Source organism: Eumetopias jubatus, unplaced genomic scaffold (genome assembly GCF_037043125.1).
Source record: "Eumetopias jubatus isolate StellerSeaLion01/CBP00866 unplaced genomic scaffold, mEumJub1_p1.0 scaffold_6, whole genome shotgun sequence".
Taxonomy (NCBI): domain Eukaryota; kingdom Metazoa; phylum Chordata; class Mammalia; order Carnivora; family Otariidae; genus Eumetopias; species Eumetopias jubatus.
The window spans coordinates 34,821,714-34,840,369 of NW_028274812.1; the positions used below are offsets into that span (position 1 = coordinate 34,821,714).

The 18,656-nt window shown below is 36.4% G+C and overlaps 1 protein-coding gene across 1 annotated transcript in view; it reads right to left on the reverse strand.

Moving 5' to 3' along the window:
• Window positions 1–18,656, reverse strand: part of LAMA2 (laminin subunit alpha 2) — a 468,253-nt gene that overhangs the window by 301,730 nt on the left and 147,867 nt on the right. The window lies entirely within an intron of this gene.

Consider the following 18,656-nt stretch of genomic DNA (forward strand, 5'->3'; position numbering starts at 1 on the left):
GAAATATTCAATATTGTTAAGATGTCAGCTATTCTCAACTTGATGAATTGATTCAATGCAATTCCAAATCAAAATCCCAGCAAGTTATTTGTGCATATCAACATATTAATATTACAGTTTATATGGAGAGTCAAAGACCCAGAATAGCCCAAGATGATATTGAAGGAGAACAAAGATGAAGGGCTGACATTACCAATCTTCAAGACTTTTTATAAAGCTACAGTAATCTAGACAGTATAGTATTGACCAAAAAATAGACAGATCAATGGAAGAGGACAGAGACCTCGGAAATAGACCCACACAAATACAGTCATTTGGTTTTTAATGAAGAAGCAAAGGCAGTTCAATGGAGAAAGGAAATCTTTTCAACAAATGGTGCTGGACCAACTGGACATCCACATGCCAAAAAAAAAAAAAAAAAAGAAAGAAAGAAAGAAAGAAAGAAAGAAAAGAAAAAGAATCTAGATATTTAGATATAGACCTTACACCCTTCACAAAAATTAAATAAAAATAAATGATAAATCTCAAAATAAATCATGTGAAATTCAAAGTGATAAAAATCCTAGAAGACAGTATGGGAAAAAATCTCAAGATGACTTTACGTTTGGTGATGAATTTTTAGATATAATACCAAAGGTGTGATCTGTGAAAGTAAATTTGTTTAAATTAGACTTTATTACAATTTAAAATAATGTTCTCTGAAAAAGACACTGTCAAGAGAATGACAGGATGAGCCACAGTTTGGGAGAAAATATTTGCAAAAAATTTAACTGACAGAGAATTTGTAATAGAAATATACAGAGAACTCTTAAATCCCTACAATAAGAATATTAACAATCTAGTTTTAAAAATATGAACAGACACTTCACCCAAGATTGTATACAGATGGCAAATAAGCATGTGAAAAGATGCTCAACGTCATACATCTTTAGAGAATCACAAATTAAAACAAGGAGATACCACTACACCCCTCTTAGAATGGTCAAAGTCCAAAACACTGACACCACCAAATCCTGGTAAAGATGTGGGGCATTAAGAACTCTCATTCATCGTTGGTGAGAATGCAAAATGGTACTGCCACATTGGAAGGGCACTTTGGCAGTTTCTTACATAGTTAAACATTCTCTTCCCAAATGACCCTAAGGTGTTGAAAATAAGTCCCCACTAAAATTTATGTCTACATAAAATTCTGCACGCACATGTTTATAACAGCTTTATGCATCATCATCCAAACTTGGAAGCAACCAAGATGTCCTTTAGTAGGTGAATAGATAAATAAACCACGACCCATCCAGAAAATAGAATATTATTCAACACTAAAAATAAATGAGCAATCAAGCCATGAAGAGACTGGAGAAACCTTAGATGCATATTTCTAGGTGAAAGAAACCAATCTGGAAAGGCTACATATTATGTGATTCCAACTACATGACATTCTAGAAAAGGCAAAACTATAGAGACAGTAAAGAAGAAAGTGGAGTCTCCTATATTTGTCATTTCTTCTAAAAATTTTTAGATTATGAAAGGAACAATTCTATTGGAAAATATGTGCTGCCAAAGCAAAGTCATGTCTGCGAGGGGATGCAGAGCAAAAGAAAGACAACCAGACCTAGAACACCATAATAAACATTTGAAATGCTTTAAAATGTGTGCACTTCTCTTGCAGAGAGTATTTTGGAATCCAGCAGACTAAACTGTACTAAGTCAAACGTTTAAATTAAAAGCCACAGCTGACCAAATATTATTGTATGTGTTTATTTTATTATCTTGAAAGGCAGCTGCTTCCTTAGTGAAAGCAATTTAAACCTAGTTAACAAACTTCTTTAATTTGATGGCATGAACTTTAAACTGATGTTTGAAAACAAAAGTCATGATTTTAACATACCTTGACTGTAAAGTAAATAGCCTACTCTTTTTTTTCTGCCTTGCACAGAAAAATGGAAAGAGATCTACAGTGGAAGTCAGGGGTCATAAACTTAATGTCAGCCTGATCTCCGGAGAAGCTGTCTTCGTCTAAGTGACTTAATCTCTCAGGGTCTCAGTTTCCATATTCCATTCCATGTACTCTCAAGGTGCAGAACAGATAAAGGTGCTCTGGTTCAAGAGGAAAAGGGGCTCCTTATTTTTTCCCTCACACCTCCTGCCCTAGCACAGAAGGACCACACAGAACATAGCGTGAAAACCACTTCACAGATTGTTGCCTAAATTCTTTCCAGTTCTGAAATTCTTTGTTTCCATGTAAATATTTAAAACATCTTAACTTCCTCCTGATTTACAAAGAACAAGACTTTTACCCAAACAATGCTGCTCAGGCTCATAAAATTTGGGAACTGGAAAAGAATTTGGCAGACTATTTGGGCCCTCCGCCTGGCTCTGAATGGATGTGGCCTTACATGATCCCAGAATTTTTTTTAATAGTTTTAATAGTTTTAATAAAACCAGACAGGCAATTTTGAAAAAAATCCAACCAAGTACTTTCTCTAAGGTTTCAATTTTTTTTTTCTTAATTTGGACGATGTCTACCTATATTTCCTCTGGTTCATCTTATGGAAACATAATTGCCATTCGTACAGAGCATTCGTTTATTCACCCAACAGGGAATATTTTTTATTATTATGTAATATTAGTCACCACACAGTATCTCATTAGTTTTTGATGTAGTGTTCCATGATTCATTGTTTTCATATAACACCCAGTGCTCCATGCAGTACGTGCCCTCCTTAATACCCATCACCAGGCTAACCCATCCCCCCACCCCCCTCCCCTCTAGAACCCTCAGTTTGTTTCTCAGAGTCCATAGTCTCTCATGGTTCGTCGTCTCTCCCACCGATTCCCCCCCTTCATTTTTCCCTTCCTTCTCCTAATGTCCTCCATGTTATTCCTTATGTTCCACAAATAAGTGAAACCATATGATAATTGACTATCTCTGCTTGACCTATTTCACTTAGCATCATCTCCTCCAGTGCCATCCATGCTGATGAGAAAGCTGGGTATTCATCCTTTCTGATGGCTGAGGAATATTCCATTGTATATATGGACCACATCTTCTTTATCCATCTGGCTGTTGAAGGGCATCTTGGCTCTTTCCACAGTTTAGCTATTGGGACATTGCTGCTGCTATGAACATTGGGGTGCATATGGCCCTTCTTTTCACTACATCTGTATCTTTGGGGTAAATACCCAGTAGTGTAATTCCTGGGTCATAAGGTAGCTCTATTTTTAATTTTTTGAGGCATCTCCACACTGTTTTCCAAAGTGGCTGTACCACCTTGCATTCCCACCAACACTGTAAGAGGGTTCCCCTTTCTCCACAACCTCTCCAACATTTGTTGTTTCTTGCCTTGTTAGTTTTTGCCATTCTAACTGGTGTAAGGTGGTATCTCAATGTGGTTTTGATTTGAATTTCCCTGATGGCTAATGATGATGAACATTTTTTCATATGTCCCAACAGGGAATTTTTAAGCTCCTACGCTGTCCAGAGCAATCTGCCGGGCCCTATAGGTACAAAAGGGAATAGAATCCAGTTGCATCCAGGTTTAGGATGTGGTTTAGGGAGGAGTATTTCTCATGTTGGGTGGTTGGAGGTCTCAGTGGAAGAGCACAAGAAAGGCCTGACTCAGCCAGTGCTAGGAGAAGGGGTAGTCAGAGAAGTTTCTTATAGAAGTCAATGCCTGATTGCTTCTCGGCCTTTTGGCTAAGATCAAGTGTAGAAGTCAATGCTGGGCTGCATTTTGAAGGATGAATAGAAGTTAGTCACTCAGAAAAACAGGAGAAGGGAATTTCAGACAGAAATAAAAAATAAAAACTGTGAAATAGTAAAGTACGAGAGAGTATGGGATACGTATGGGCATTTTATTAGCTGGAGCCCAGGTTTCCTCCTGAGCTACAAGCCCAGACTGGTCTCAGAGCTTTCACTGTATCCTTAAGACAGCAGGATTTTTAAACAGGGGACTGAGGCAATCAAATTGGAGTTTCATAAAGATCTTCCTCAATCAGGCATGTGAGTAAAGTATTAGACTGGGGAAGCTGGAGGTAGAATGAAAGTTCTATGGCTTTTTCTTTAATCTAGGTAAGAAATGATGTGGGCTGAGCACCGATTGTGCAGTGTCTTGAATCATTTTAGTTGCTTTGCTCTGACACATCTCACATTTTCTCTGTCTGGGCTTATGTATCACCAGTGCATCTGAATACGGACAATAGCTCAGCTGAGAAACATTTGTTTCTTTTCAATTAATGTCATGTAGTCCTTTATTATACCTTGTAGAGTTACTATGTCATTGTTAGTAGTCAGCTGATTGCATGATTCTATTTGGTGTTAGAATCATCAACTTTTAAATCTGCAGGAGACCTTCTACTTCATCTGGTCTGTTTTCATACCATGGTTCTCCAAATCCTAGGTTTCTTTGGGGGAGATTGCAGATGAGGTCACAGGGCTGTAGATAATGGAGACAGAGCTCCTAGCCCTGGGACTCCTGTAACCGGAACTGGTCCTGTCAGTAGCACCATGGCCATTGGCATGATTTCTCTATCCTCCTGCAGTCAGCACTGGCCTGTCACCCACCTGAACCATTTTTCTTGTTTTTGTGTGTTTGAAAACAGTTTCTGCTGCTAAGGTACTATAACTCTCCCTCCCCCAACTTCACCAATGAAGACTGGAGGCCCCGTGAAGGTAAGAGTCTTGCCTGTGTTTACACTTGTCTAATGGGCTAGCAGAGCTCTTATGGCAAAACTGTTTACCCATATTCAGGGAGAGCTGGAACCTCTTCTAGAATCTGAAAGTATCCCCAACCCCCATGTTGTATTCCCGGCCTGCCCAGCGTCCTCATTCCAAATATTAATGGCGGTGCAGCTTAGGCTTCCTATTAAAGAAGGAAACAGCTTCTTTCTAAGATTCACTTTTTCCTATGTGAATATGTATGGTTGTGTGTATTGTAGGTGTGTTTCTGTTTGTAGTGAGATTAGTAAATAGATTCAGATTGGCATATTTTGTGGTGGCTAAGAAGGAGTTATTTTAGGGTTTCCTTGTACAGGCTGAACTACTGAGCAAGAAAGTCAACTTCTGAATTCAGACTAAGGCATGTCGCACGATTCTTTTTTGTTGTTGTTTTTAAGTGTTGGGAATGTTAAATCTCAGGAATCATCTAGAGATGCTTAACAGATCATCAGTAACTTCTCAAAGGAATCATAAAAGAGTGGCCCTCAAAATTTTATGGGTCAAGGGTCACTCAGGGAGGTTATTAAAGTGTAGATTCCCACACATTCCCCCAGATCTTCTGACTGAGTGAATCCAGAATGGGGGGCGGGGTCAATAATCCACTTTTGATAAAGACCCCAGGTGACGCTGAAGCAGAGGGGCCTCAACACCACACTTGAGAGACTGTTGTAGCCATAACTAGATTTTAGAAGAGGTTAGTTTAATGGTGATTCTGAACCTTTTAACCTGCCATATCTGCTTTAAGTCAAAAGACTGCCCTACGTTGAGTCAGGCACATGAAATGAAAGCCATTCCTGCTGAGTCTCACAGGATCGACCTGGCTCGGGTTCCTTCACAGCGCAGCCTGCACCTTCCTTGGCCTAGACATCTTTCACCAAGCACAAAGTTCACATGTTTGGCAGAACAGAAAATGGTTTCCTGTTTCAAAAGCTTATTCCACCCATCATCCTCCAAATACCTGCTAGAGAGTAACATACAGTAAATTGCTCTAAAGTTTCCTGTGTAAAGTTTCAAAAGAGTTTGTGATCAAGAGCAGAATCATGGTTGGATATTAACATGATCAAATTGTATCTCTCTGCTTGTTTTGAAAGTAAAAGCAAAATAAAGCATTTCGACTTTTATGTAAAACCATCACATCTTCATCTAAAATTATTTGATATAAGAAGAACAAAACCCTACTTATTTCTTTTCCTGTGATGATGAGTAAAAATAAGCTTAAACCAGCAAATGGCCTTGGGGACCTTCAATGGCCTATAAAGCTTTTGGCTTGTGGGCTATTTCCAGTGCTATTTCATCATAAAGGACTTACTTCCAGAACACTGAGTCTGATGATCACTTCATACCCAGCCCCAGATGAAAACTGGAGAAAAGGCATTTACTCAAAGACCAGACCACCTCTTGATAAATTTGGACTAAAAGAGAGAGATCCCAATAGACAGTTACTTTCTAAATTAAAATACACTAAAAATTAAATATATATGAACAGATTCTTTCTACCCTTTTCCCTTTCCTGCTCTATTCCTTTCCTTTTTCCTTTCATATCTTCCTTCCTTCCTTCCTCCCTTCCCCTCCCCACCCCTTCTCTCTCTTTCCTTCCTTCCTTCCTTCCTTCCTGTGTGGGTATAGTCTTTCTAAAATGTCAACAGAAGAATGTCTGACTCCAAATTAGGCCCAGTTGGAGTTAAGAATAATCGCTAATACCAAGTGTTTATTATTTATTATAAGGCACTGTCTTGAATAACTCTGTGAAGTGGGTATTACTATCTTCACTTTATACATGAGAGAAAAAACTAATCAACTATGTTATGATCACACAGCTACTCTCTGTGAGAACTAAAGTCAACACAATTCCCTATTCTTGTGTTAGTGCTGGGAACAACCATCATTCCTAACCGCTGTTTTAAACCATTCTCCAAGCAAGCTCCAGGAAAACCTGGTTCATGGGCTGTGATCCATCCAAGTCTGGCTCGCTCACAGACTAATCGCATGCCCTTCAACATTTGCTTCAGGACTCTTGTCTCACTCTCACTCACTTGTGACAAATCCAAGGCTATGGTATCATAAACTCTGCCCAATTGCCTTCAATGAAAAAATCACCTTGAAATTACCCAACCTTTCCCCTAAAATCAATGAATATCCCCCCCAGATGTTTACCCTCTAAGACACTACTAACACTCTGTCAAGGTGGTTGGTGTTCCTCTTACTGCAGTACCTTCATAAACTTAGTTTTGCTTGGCCAACAGATTTTTTTCAAGAATATATTTGGCAAGTTGGCAGCTGATATCTAATACTTATGAGGAATTAGAACATTATATTTTGTTATAGAGCAATTAATAACACTTTCTCCTCTAATTCCTTTCAAACCAAATTATCACTACAGCAGAAAAAGAAAATTGACATCAAGCTGCAGTAACTACTTAAAGAAATTTTGGCATTTCTTTAAAATAAAAAACCAAAAATTAAAGTATTTACACTTGCTTGATTCTTAAACCAACAATCTTTACAAAAGTTGTCTACAAATAAAAGAGTCTGAGTGATTCGCCCAGCCCACATGAAATAAATATAAGCTGTGGAATTCAATAAGATTAAATTAATTAAAGATACACGCTCCTAAATTAAAGACATATATGTTTGTGTGTATATTACAAGCTTCTTCAATGAAAGAAAATATTTTTATTCTGAAATTTATTCCATCAGGAGACCAACAAGAATGAGGAATTCAAACATTGAAAACAGCAAACAAAAACTGGGGGGGGTGGGAAGGAAGCAAAACCTAGTTATCTCAGAATGATGATGTAGCCAGGAAGTAGTTCTTCTTCTTAATAAAGGAAACGTCATATGGTAAACATTTCAGGTGTGAACACTCAACATACAGGAGGTCCCATTTCATTGGAAATAGCTGTAAATATATTCATCTGAGTAAAACAATCATCTGTGTCTAGTCATGCATGCTCTCTGCCCCTGTGGCTGTCACTGCTGTTGATCTGAAGTTGAAAGGTAATGGCCTCATGATTCAAGGAAACTGCTGAAGTGTGTACTCAGGCTTCAGTTGGAGAGATGGGTTCATTTATCATCATAATAAGCTATTACCATCGAGAGGTCACAACTCATTGAAGAGACAGTCAATCTAATTGGCTCAATTCCGTTAGCTCTGACGTGCCTCAAGGAGATAAGCACTCTTTTGCAGGTAATTTTCAATCACCCAACAAACTACTTGTTTAATAATTCATCACATTTCAGATTGGGGTCTTATCACATAGCTCCCTTTTCCATGTGGCAAATGTTGGATTTCAACTACTTGGAATCGCAGACTCGGGTAACAGAAGTGCTTCTGAAAAATTAAAGACAGCACCTGCTTGACTCAACTCTTACCGCTGGAAGTGATGAGAAAACCTCAGGAATAAAAATGTGAACTTTACGCTTCTCCTGTAGGCGTTGCTGACAATAAAAGGATTCCCTGAAAGTATCTGGAAAGATAAGACTGCTATTCCAACCCTTGTGATTAATTAAGCACACCAACCAATTTTTAGCTCATAGGATTGGGGCACTTAATACTTATTTAAAGGATCACATTAAAGCAGTAATTTTTACAACAAAGTCTAGAATAGAGAAGCAATAGTTTATAATAGGTTAAATTAAAAATAAAGGCTGTTCTAATTAAAATATTTTATTTCACATCTTTGATAATATTCTGTTCACAGAGGGCATAAACAGTCTCTAGGGACAAACTCGCCTCAAGTAAAATGTTAGCTGTGACTGTAAATAGCTGAGTAACCTTATAATTATAAATACATATTCTTGTTCTCCACAATTTTATACAAAGGATGGTCATATGTATACTATTCCGCTTCCAGGTTTAATTACTTAACCATATATTTCGGATCATTCCATATTAGCATACAAAAAATTTCTTTCCTTATTTAAAGTTTTACAGTGTTTGGTTACGTGTATGTACCCAAACTCATTTAATTTGTCTGTCAATGACAGACATTTTTATGGGCATCACAAACATTTATGAATGAATGACTTTGCATTTCTCATGTTTATATATACCTGTAGGATAAATTTCCAGAAGAGAAATATATAAACACATGTGCATTTGTAACTTTGGTGGAGATTTCTAAATTGGTTTTCTTGGATTGCATCAATGTATATCCTCACTACCAATATCTAAGGATATTTGCCTTTTTTAAAAGAGATTTATTTATTTGAGAGAGAGAGAGAGAGAGCCTGAGCAGGAGGGTCAGAGGGAGGGGGAGAGAGAATCTCAAGCAGAATCTGAGCTGAGGGCAGAGCCTGATCTGGGGCTCAATCCCAGGACCCTGAGATCATGACCTGAGCTGAAACCAAGAGTCCAGATGCTTAACCGACTGAGCCACCCAGGCACCCCAGGATTTTTGTCTTTTTAAAGTCTCAGTAATTCTGTGCTATCCATTTTTTTCTCTATCCTAAGATAGACGACAAATGATTTCCCAGTATAGTTGAGTCAGGTTGAACATTGTTTTATATTTTTCCCAGTTTCATTGAGAAATTTTGGCATACATCATTGTATAAGTGTAAAGCATACAGCATATATTTCCTTTTCTATAAACTGTTCATATCTGTTGCCCATTTTTCTGTTGGACTATTGGCCTTTCTCATCAATTTCGATAATCTCTTTAGATATTAGATTAGCTTTCTGTCTGCTGCAAATTATAATAAGGAAATGTGGGATTTTAAAAAAGAATTGCTATTATCTTACCATTTGTATTCGTTTGCTAGGGCTGCCATATGAAAGTACGGCAAACGGAGTGTCTTAAACAACAGAAATTCATTATCTAAAAGTTCTGGAGGCTGTTGAGTCCTAAATCAAGGTGTTGGCCAGCTTGGTTCCTTCTGAGGCTGTGGGAGAAGGCTGTGTTTAAGTTTCCCTCTCTGGTTTGTTGCTGGCTGTCTTCATGCTCCCAAAGTCATTCTCCCTATATGAGGGTCTGTGTCTAAATTTTCCCTTTTTATAAGGACACCAGTCTTATTGAATTGGGATCTATCTTAATGACCACCTTAATGACATTACAGCTGCAGGGTGTTGATTGTGTTTATTATGCTTATAAAATTTACTTCTCTAATGAGTTACCGATGGGCAGAAATTGCAAATTCCTTTACATACTTGGCCTTCGGTGAAGCAGGAATAGTGAGATAGATACTTATCAGGTCATTTGCTTGGAAAGACATGAAGTGATGATTGTTAGCTTTATTTTGGTACCTTTGAGATAAAGTACAAAACATTCTGCAGCTTTCTCAAACAGCTAGCTAACCGATCTAATTTTTTTCACATCTGCAAAGCCACCGCTTAAGTCATATAATCTACTTATTTGCTAAAATTAACTCTCTGTGACTGTTCATTTTCATCTTTAATGATATCTTGTCCCTTACCACCACCAGATGTTCTGTCAGACAGCAGTAAACAGGGGACAGAGTGTTCTTCAACAAACGTCTTTAATTGATATAGACTACCTCCAATATAAATTCCTACAGTGCAAATTACAGAAATCCATGAAGAAATTGCATTTATTGAACAGCTTCTGAGTGCTAAGGGCATTTTAGAGGGCTTTGCACAATTCTGAGACTGGAACTCTCATTCTGTAAATAATGAAAGACTCAACTAAATTATGGGATGTGTCCAAGATCATAAGACTAATAAGGTAGATATCTGGAATTTGAATCAGATCTGTGAAAGGCATAAGGACCAAAATACTAAAAATAACTGACTGTGACTTTTCCTTACTTAATCCCTTTCAATCGATTCTCATGAAAAGGAAGAAGGAAAATAATGTAGGAGTTTACTAGTCAACGATTAAGGTATCAGCAGGACTGGTCTCTTCCAAGGGCTGTGAAGGAAGATTGTCCCAAGTTTCTGTCCTTGGTTTATAGATGGCTATCTTTTCTTTGTGTCTTTATGGTATCTTCCTCTTGCACATATCTGTCTCCCATCCTTCCTTACAAACTTGCTCTTTCCACCACCAACAAGCAACAATAAACAAAAAACCCAGTATATAAAGAATACTCTGGCTAGGAAAGGTTCCAAATGGCCTAACACTGCCCTACAAAGAATATTGGGAGTTTGTCCCCGAAGAGCTTGGGCTAATGTATCAGAACCAGCAATTCGTCAGTTCCCTGTGCTTTTCCACTGAGCTGCACGGAGAACATGCATCAAGTGTTATTAAGAAAGATCGAGGAAAAAAAATGCAGTTTTACATTAAGATTCGATTGAAACTCTTTCAAATTGGCGTTGATTTTGCTTTCTTTGGTTTTGAGATGAGGAATGAAGGTTGAAGAAGGAAGAACTTTCACATTCACAGTCTTTCTTTTCATAATTTCAAAGAAAATTGTCTACAAAGAGTGCTTCAAATTCTATTTTAAATCTGTGTCTTGTTATTATTCAGTAACCACTCTATTAATAAGCCCTAGGGCTAAAGAGATGACTAGCCTGAGGTCCTGTGTTAGGCGACAATCAGTGGAGAAAGCATTATTTTATACTGTTTCAGATACTCTTAATTTTGTTTTGTAGGGACAAAGTTCTATCTGGCATCATATTCCTTTCACCAGCAGAACTTTCTCCTACTGTAGATCTGTTGGTGAAAAAGCAGTTCAGCTTTTATTTCTCTGAAAAACTCTCTGCCTTTCTTTTTCAAGAATATTATGGCCTGCTAAAGAATTCTGGACTGGTATTTTGTTGTTGTTGTTGTATGTTGTTGTTTCTTTGCCCTCCTATACTTTAAAACACCCGTGTACTATATTCTAGTTCACATCATGGCTGACAAGAATCTTCTATCTTTCTCATCTTTGTTCTTCTGTACACGTACCCTATTTTCCTTTGGCTGCTTTTAAGATTTTCTCTTTGTCTCCCTCTTTTTTTTTTTTTTTTTTTTTTTTTTTAATAATTCAGTTCAGATATGCCTTGGCATGATGTTTTCATCAACTTTCGGTCTGTTTTCACTGACTGATTTTCCTCCTGATTATGGTTCATCTGCCCCAGCTTGTTCACATGCCTGGTAATTTTTGATTTGATGCCAGACATGCTGAATTTTACATTGTTGGGTGTTGGATTTTGTTGTAATTAAGTAGTATTGGACTTTGTTCTGGCATGCAGTTAATTTACTTGGAACAAGTTGATTTCTTTTAAGGTTTGCTTTCAAGATTTGTTAGGGTGAATTTAGAGCAGCCTGTAATCTTGGGCTAATTTAACCCTCCTACTAAGACAATACTCTCTGAATACTTTGCCTGACGTCCTCCCCACTATGAAGGTGGTCCATTTTAGGTGGTGGGAAAATGAACTATTACCAGCTCTGTGTTACCTCCAGGAATTGTTTCTCTTGCTACTTTTTGGTATTTCTTTTACCAGCCTTAGGTGGTGTTCTCCCATCCAACTCAATAGTCAGCCAGGCTGGAGGTCTTACCTTATGCCTTTACAGATCTCTCCCTCTGTGTCTCTCTGTGTATCTGTCTCTCTCTCTCCCTCTCTCTCCCCATATCCCTTTTCTCCAACATCCTGTCCCACAGTTCTAGCCTCCTTGACCTCTAGTCTCCAACTTTCAGACCCTGATGTTTGGGTTTTCCCTCCAAGCACTTGGAACTGTACCCGGCAATAATCTGGGATAATCGTAAGCTTTACTTCATTTGTTTCTCTTTTCTCAAAGATCACAGACCCTATATTATTTGTTGTCTAGTGTCTAAAAATTGTTGTTTCACATTTTTTTCTCAAGTTTTCTTGTTTAAGGCAGGTGGGTAAATTGAGATTCTATTATTCAATTATTGTCAGAAGCAAAAATTCCAAAGTATTATTTTTGATAAGCTTTTTTAGAATGATTTTTGAAATTATAGTTCTTGCTTCAACCAGAAGTTATTTTTATATATAATGTGAGGTAGGGATGCAAAGATTTTTTTTTTTCTCTCTGTCTTTAGATAACCGATGTATGAGTAACATTTATTATATGCTCTATGCTACCATTATTATCTACAAAGTCTGTTTTGTCAAAAATCAAGTATCCATGGAATAGTTCTGGGCTGTTTTCTCAGTTCCATTTTTTTTTTTTAAGATTTATTTATTTACTTGGGGGGGCACACCCAAGGGGGAGGGGTTTAGGGAGAGGGAGAGAGGGAATCCTCAAGCAGACTCCCTGCTAGGTAGAGTCCAACACAGGGCTTGATCTAACAACCCTGAGATCATGACCTGATGCTTAACCAACTGAGTCACCCGGGTTCCACTCTCAGTTCCATTTTATCTATTATGTATTTTTTTTTCACACCAATAGCCTTGTGTCTTAATTATTATATCTTTTTAAAATAAGTCCTAAGCCTTTATAGCAGGTAAGTTTTGATTAAAAACCTATCTCCAGTTTTTGTTTTAGAATTTCCTTGAATTATTCTTAGTCCTTTGCTTTTCCATATACATTTAATTTTTGGTACTTTTACTATTTATTGCTATTATAAAGGACTAATTGTAAAAGTATTTTTAAACTGATTTTTGCTGATGTAAAGAAATACGATTGACTTTCATAAATTAATTTTGTATACAGTTCCCCTTTTGATTCACTAATATTTTATCTTTTGAGTTCACAAAACAGATAATCCTATCATCTACAAATGGTGGTTTTATTTCTTCCCTTCCAATCTCCATATCTTTTATTTCCTATCTTACTGCACCATCTAGATCTTCTAGTATAACGTTGAATAAAAGTGATCATAGTGAAAACTGTTTCACATTTGTGATCTTAAAAAAGTCTTTCAAAATTTTATATTAAATATTTGCTATTCCTTTTTGTGGAGATACTCTTCATCAGTTAAAGAAGTGCTTCCATAGTTTGCAAATTTTTTAAAAACATCATGAATCATTACTTAATTTTGCCTATTTATGTTTCTGCACCAACTGAGATCAATCATTTCATTTTTCTCTCTTTTAGTCAGTCAATATGGCCAATTACTTAAACTGATTTTCTGATATTAAACCAACCTGAACTCTTCTGACAAAAGCAATTTGGCCAATTTTGTTTTGCCCTTTTTATACATTACAAATTCAGACTGGTTATGCTTTGTTTGGGATCTATTTTCATGAGTGACTTTGGATAGGGATTTCCCTTTCATATCTCTCTTGAAGGTTTGATATCAAGCATATCAAGTCACATAAAATTATTCAAGGAGTAATCCCCATGATTCTGTTCTCTAGAAAACTTGTATAAGATTGATTCCTTTTTTAAAATTTGAATAGTCATTGAAATCACCTGTAAACAAAATAGACCTAGTGGTCTCTTACTGGGAAGATTTCCTTGACTATTGATTCAATTGTTCTAATGTTCATATGACTTTCAGGTTTTTTCCCCTTGAATCAGGGCTATTAATTTTTATTTTCCTAGACGTTTACTTATTATTATAAGTAAATTTATTGTGTGTAAAGGTTTCATGATTTTCCTTATTTTTTTCTGAAGTAATTTTAGTTATGTCCATATTTACATTTTAAAGTCTTATGTATATCTTTACCCACTTTTTTTTTTTCTATTAATCTTGCTAGAGTTTTGTAATTCTTTTTAAAAACAAGTTTTTGGATTTGTGGCCTCTCTATTGATATCTGTTTTCTATTTCATTAATTTGCATTTATATAAACTCATATCTTTATTGTTTCCTTTCTTATGCTTCCCTTTGGATAAGCTGCTCAAGCATTTCTATTCCAAAGCCAAATGCCTTACAAGCACTAAAAAACATAACGGAATGAAAAAAATAACTAGTAGAAAAGGGCTAGACACATCTGGATTCCAATCTTGACTGTCTTACTAGTTGGGATATCTTGGCTTATCAGCTGATAACCTTGGTCATGTATCTTAAGATAGATGAAAACATAAATTCACAAGTTGAATATTTTAGGTGACATGTTTTGTGCAGAACCTGTATAACCATTACCTCCCTTGACCTGACCAGTAAATGCCTACCAATGCAGCCCTAGATTACTTTTGTTGGCAACCATATCCCAAAGTTAACTGAGATTGATATTACTGTTAAGTAAACTCCTTAATTTTTCCCACCAAATTGCTGTTAAACTGAATCCTCCCCTATCTGGTACATATTCAGTTGCTCAATTGTAAAAACTGATCTTTGTCCCCATTGCACTCCATTAGAAGGTGCTGCAAACAAAATGAGCCATATGAATATTAAAACACGCTTTTATGTAATAATTTACAATGTTAGAATTAGTGCTTTATATATTTAATCAGGAAAAATATCAGGATACTGTTATGATAAGGTTAGGTAAGTTTGAGAGATATGTATGTTTGACCTTCAGTCCTTGTAGGTGGGATAATTTTGCATAGTAGACTTTACCATAGCTATGGGCAACAAGTGAGTTCTTGGCTTTTTTTTTTTTTTTTTTGGAATAAATATATTTCTTCATGTACCCCTAACAATTCATTTGGTTAGTTCTAGGTAGCAAATCTTCTTGATCCTACTCCATTACCAAATCATTCTTAACGAGATCTGATTTATTAAATAAAAATTCAACCACAGTTGATTTGTCCTATTTACATTTTTGACCATGCCATTCTCCACATACACAATACCTTCTTAATTAATCCATTTAATCCAAGACTTGAATTGGAGGAAGGTAAGGATGGGGGATTGGGTTTGACCTTTACTTTTGAATAATTACAAGTCACAAACACATTCTGCTGTCGAGAGGAGAGGGGATCATGCTTATCAGTTTTTAATTTTTTTCATCATGTTTGAAATCATTTCTCAACCCTGATATAAATCCTAAGTCAAGAGTCATTTCCGAACAAACTAATCAAACCTACTTCCGTCGTTGTTGTTAAGCATGGAGCATTAATCACAAAGTATTTGTTGAGCTCCTTTTATGTGCCAAGAACGACCCTGTCCTGTGAATCTCAAACATCAATCTCCTTCAAATCCACAGCTTCAATTTGAGATCTGAGAGACAGAACTGAAAGTCAAGCAAGCACAACAGAGAAGAACCAGAGATTACTTTTGGAGGCCAGATGCTATTTTGTCAGCAGACTCGTAATGTGCATCTTAAGCTAGGCTATAGGTACTCTTGGCAACGACATGAAACAATTTAAAAGCTCCCGAAGTTGGAAACAGAAAAAGACAATGTAATGTTGTAGAAAATAAGCATTGTTTGCTGAAGAACAAATCACATAAGATTAATTTAATAATGTTCAGAGACAGGATTGTAAAACTTAATGGTAATGCGGGAACAGGAGACAAGCCAAGCCAGATTCTCAGGGAACTTAACTGATGTGGAGAGAATTGGTTTTGGAAGCTGCACTAACTATTTCAGACCACTAGGGTAACCTTAAGTAAATTACTATTTCCACGTTCCAACAGTACTTAGTTTACTAAAGCAGTGAATTATTCCAACTCTGAAATACCCAAACTGTTTCTGAATAGCTGTGGCCTGTAGCAAATCAGCAGGATGTTGTCCTCCAGTTCTTTCCATTCCTGCCTCGTCCCAAGCTTAAACCGATGCCCCACAACCAGACATTAACACTTGCAAAGCATTCTGAAAAATGCAACGCTGCCTAGTACAACCCTGTGGGTGCCTGACTTCATCTTCTTTGACTCTCTTGAGTGAGCGGTGGGGGGAATTAACACTGGATAGTGCCAGCCATGCTAAATAATCACCCACAGGTAAGGGAAAAAAATTTTTTTTCAAGATTGTTATTGAGGAATTAATTCATAATGGAGATTGTGGAAATATTTAGATGGGTAGTATATAAAAATGTTTCTTAGGATAAGAAATACTCCTTTTCTAAACTGGCGGGTATGCTTGAGTTTTCTCACAATCGGGTGGACCTCTATGTCAGCAAAGTGTATCCCATGTGAGAGCAGTTTCATTATTTGGAGTCAGGTTCCTAAAAAAAGCAAGGATGCCATGTGGCATCTTCCTTATAATAGAATATGCACAGCACATCTCCCTTTGTTATAAGGAGCCTTATAACCAAGTGATTTGGAAAATGTTTGAAAATTGGTTATACAAATATTTAGCAAAGCTAATAGCATTCCATAAATATTTTTTTGACTTAGGAATTAACACTAAAAAAGCGGAGGAGGGATGATATACCCACAGCCTCCTGGTCATGGATGTAAATGAAATTCAGTATCAAAGCAGATGCACTAGTTTCTTGATATACTATTTCTGTCAGATTCTGGCAATGGCTCTGATTTGAACAGCAATTACTGGTAAAGAATTTAGCCTCAACTATTTAGAAAAAGTGGCTTTATTGAATTTACAAACAAGGCCCTACAATTTTCCATTTCCTTAGCAAGATATTAAATCAACCAAGCTAAGCATGTCATCATGACTGTAATTTACGTGATGTGACATGGCAGTTAAGATGTACTGTGGTAATTTGTGAGAGCTTGCAGTATTATTGTAGTATCAAAAATTTATATGGTTCAGTTATTAAAGCAAATTGTTTCATTCATACTGAGATATCTGACAGTAAACCACCAAGGGCTTCCACATTACATTAAAAAATGTCTTCCATATTCAAACAATTTGCACACCCTGTTACCATTATTTTGCTCACTGAGTGGAAATTGAAGCACAGGCAAGCAGAGCTTTTTGATGTGAAAATGATGTGTGGGGGGATATGAAGTGCTTCATTGTGGGTGGTTATTAAGAAACAGCTCAGCCAGGATAAAGGAAGTTATCTTTGGGTACCAACAACTATGAACAGGATGTCCAAATTCTTTGCTCTGTTGCTATTTAATATCCCATTTGCTTGCTTTCCTTATGTCAGTTTGATTTTCAGCCAACAGAAAGAAAAAGCATATGACCAAAGAAAAAATATGGAAAATGCCATAAAGAATATTCTACTATAAGCGATTCTTAAATAAATTTCACCATTGTAAGAAAAATAAGACCTTTGAAACGCATCCAATTTTGACCCAAGGCTCTTCTCTGAACTCTTCAGAGCAGGGGGAAAAATTTGACAGTTTATATATTTATTTTTTTTCCCACAATTTTAAGCTGTAGACAGTCAAGTCTTATGTGCTCTTTTATTCTTGTTGGGAATACAGGAGCTTCCAAAATAGAACAGTATAGAATGACTTCTTGCTATAAAAGGCCTTGCAAATACAAGTTTAATTGGATTTTTATTACAGCTGTAGAATTTTATGCCATACACACTGTCTCTTTTAAAGTACATATTCATTGAAAAATGGATTTTATTCATTAACACATTTTTCATAATAGCATTTAGAAGTCTGCTAAAAATAAGAAACTGGCCACTAGTTAATTTTTTTTCTTAATCGGCTAAAACCACCAGTTTCCATTCACTGAATAAGATGTGAACTACTAAGTTTTTCTTTCTTAATACTCAGACACCGTGCAAGAGAACCACTTACAATAAATATATTTTGTTTGTTTAATCAATGAAGATTTCTTCAAAAGCAACACTATATTCTTAGAGGTGAAAACTCAGAGGCTTACATAGCATCAATTTGCTAAGGGAGTTTTCTGTCACCGTTACAGTTTCTGGTGTGATTAGGTAATTTAACTATCAGCTGATAAGGTACTAACTTTTGCAGAACAAGTAGAACATTTAGAATTACTATGCCAAATTTGGTTTCCAACAAATTCTTAGGCAAAGTAAAATAAAATAAAATAAAATAATAAAAGCCACGGTCCCTATCTAGAGTTCATCCGCAGAAGAAAAAAATAAATAACAAACAAAAAACAAAAAACACCTGCATGTCTGAGGCTGCTACATTTGTTTATCTGTGTATGTTTTTATATATGTATGAGTGGGCTTTAAAACAAACGTGCTTTCGATCTGGCATTTCTTTTACGGTAGTTTTCTTTTTGAGCTCCAGGAAATATGTTGTTTGCATAAGCTTCATGGCAAGCATTAAGTCAGTTATATAATAAATTTCATTTCCAATTAACATTCATACA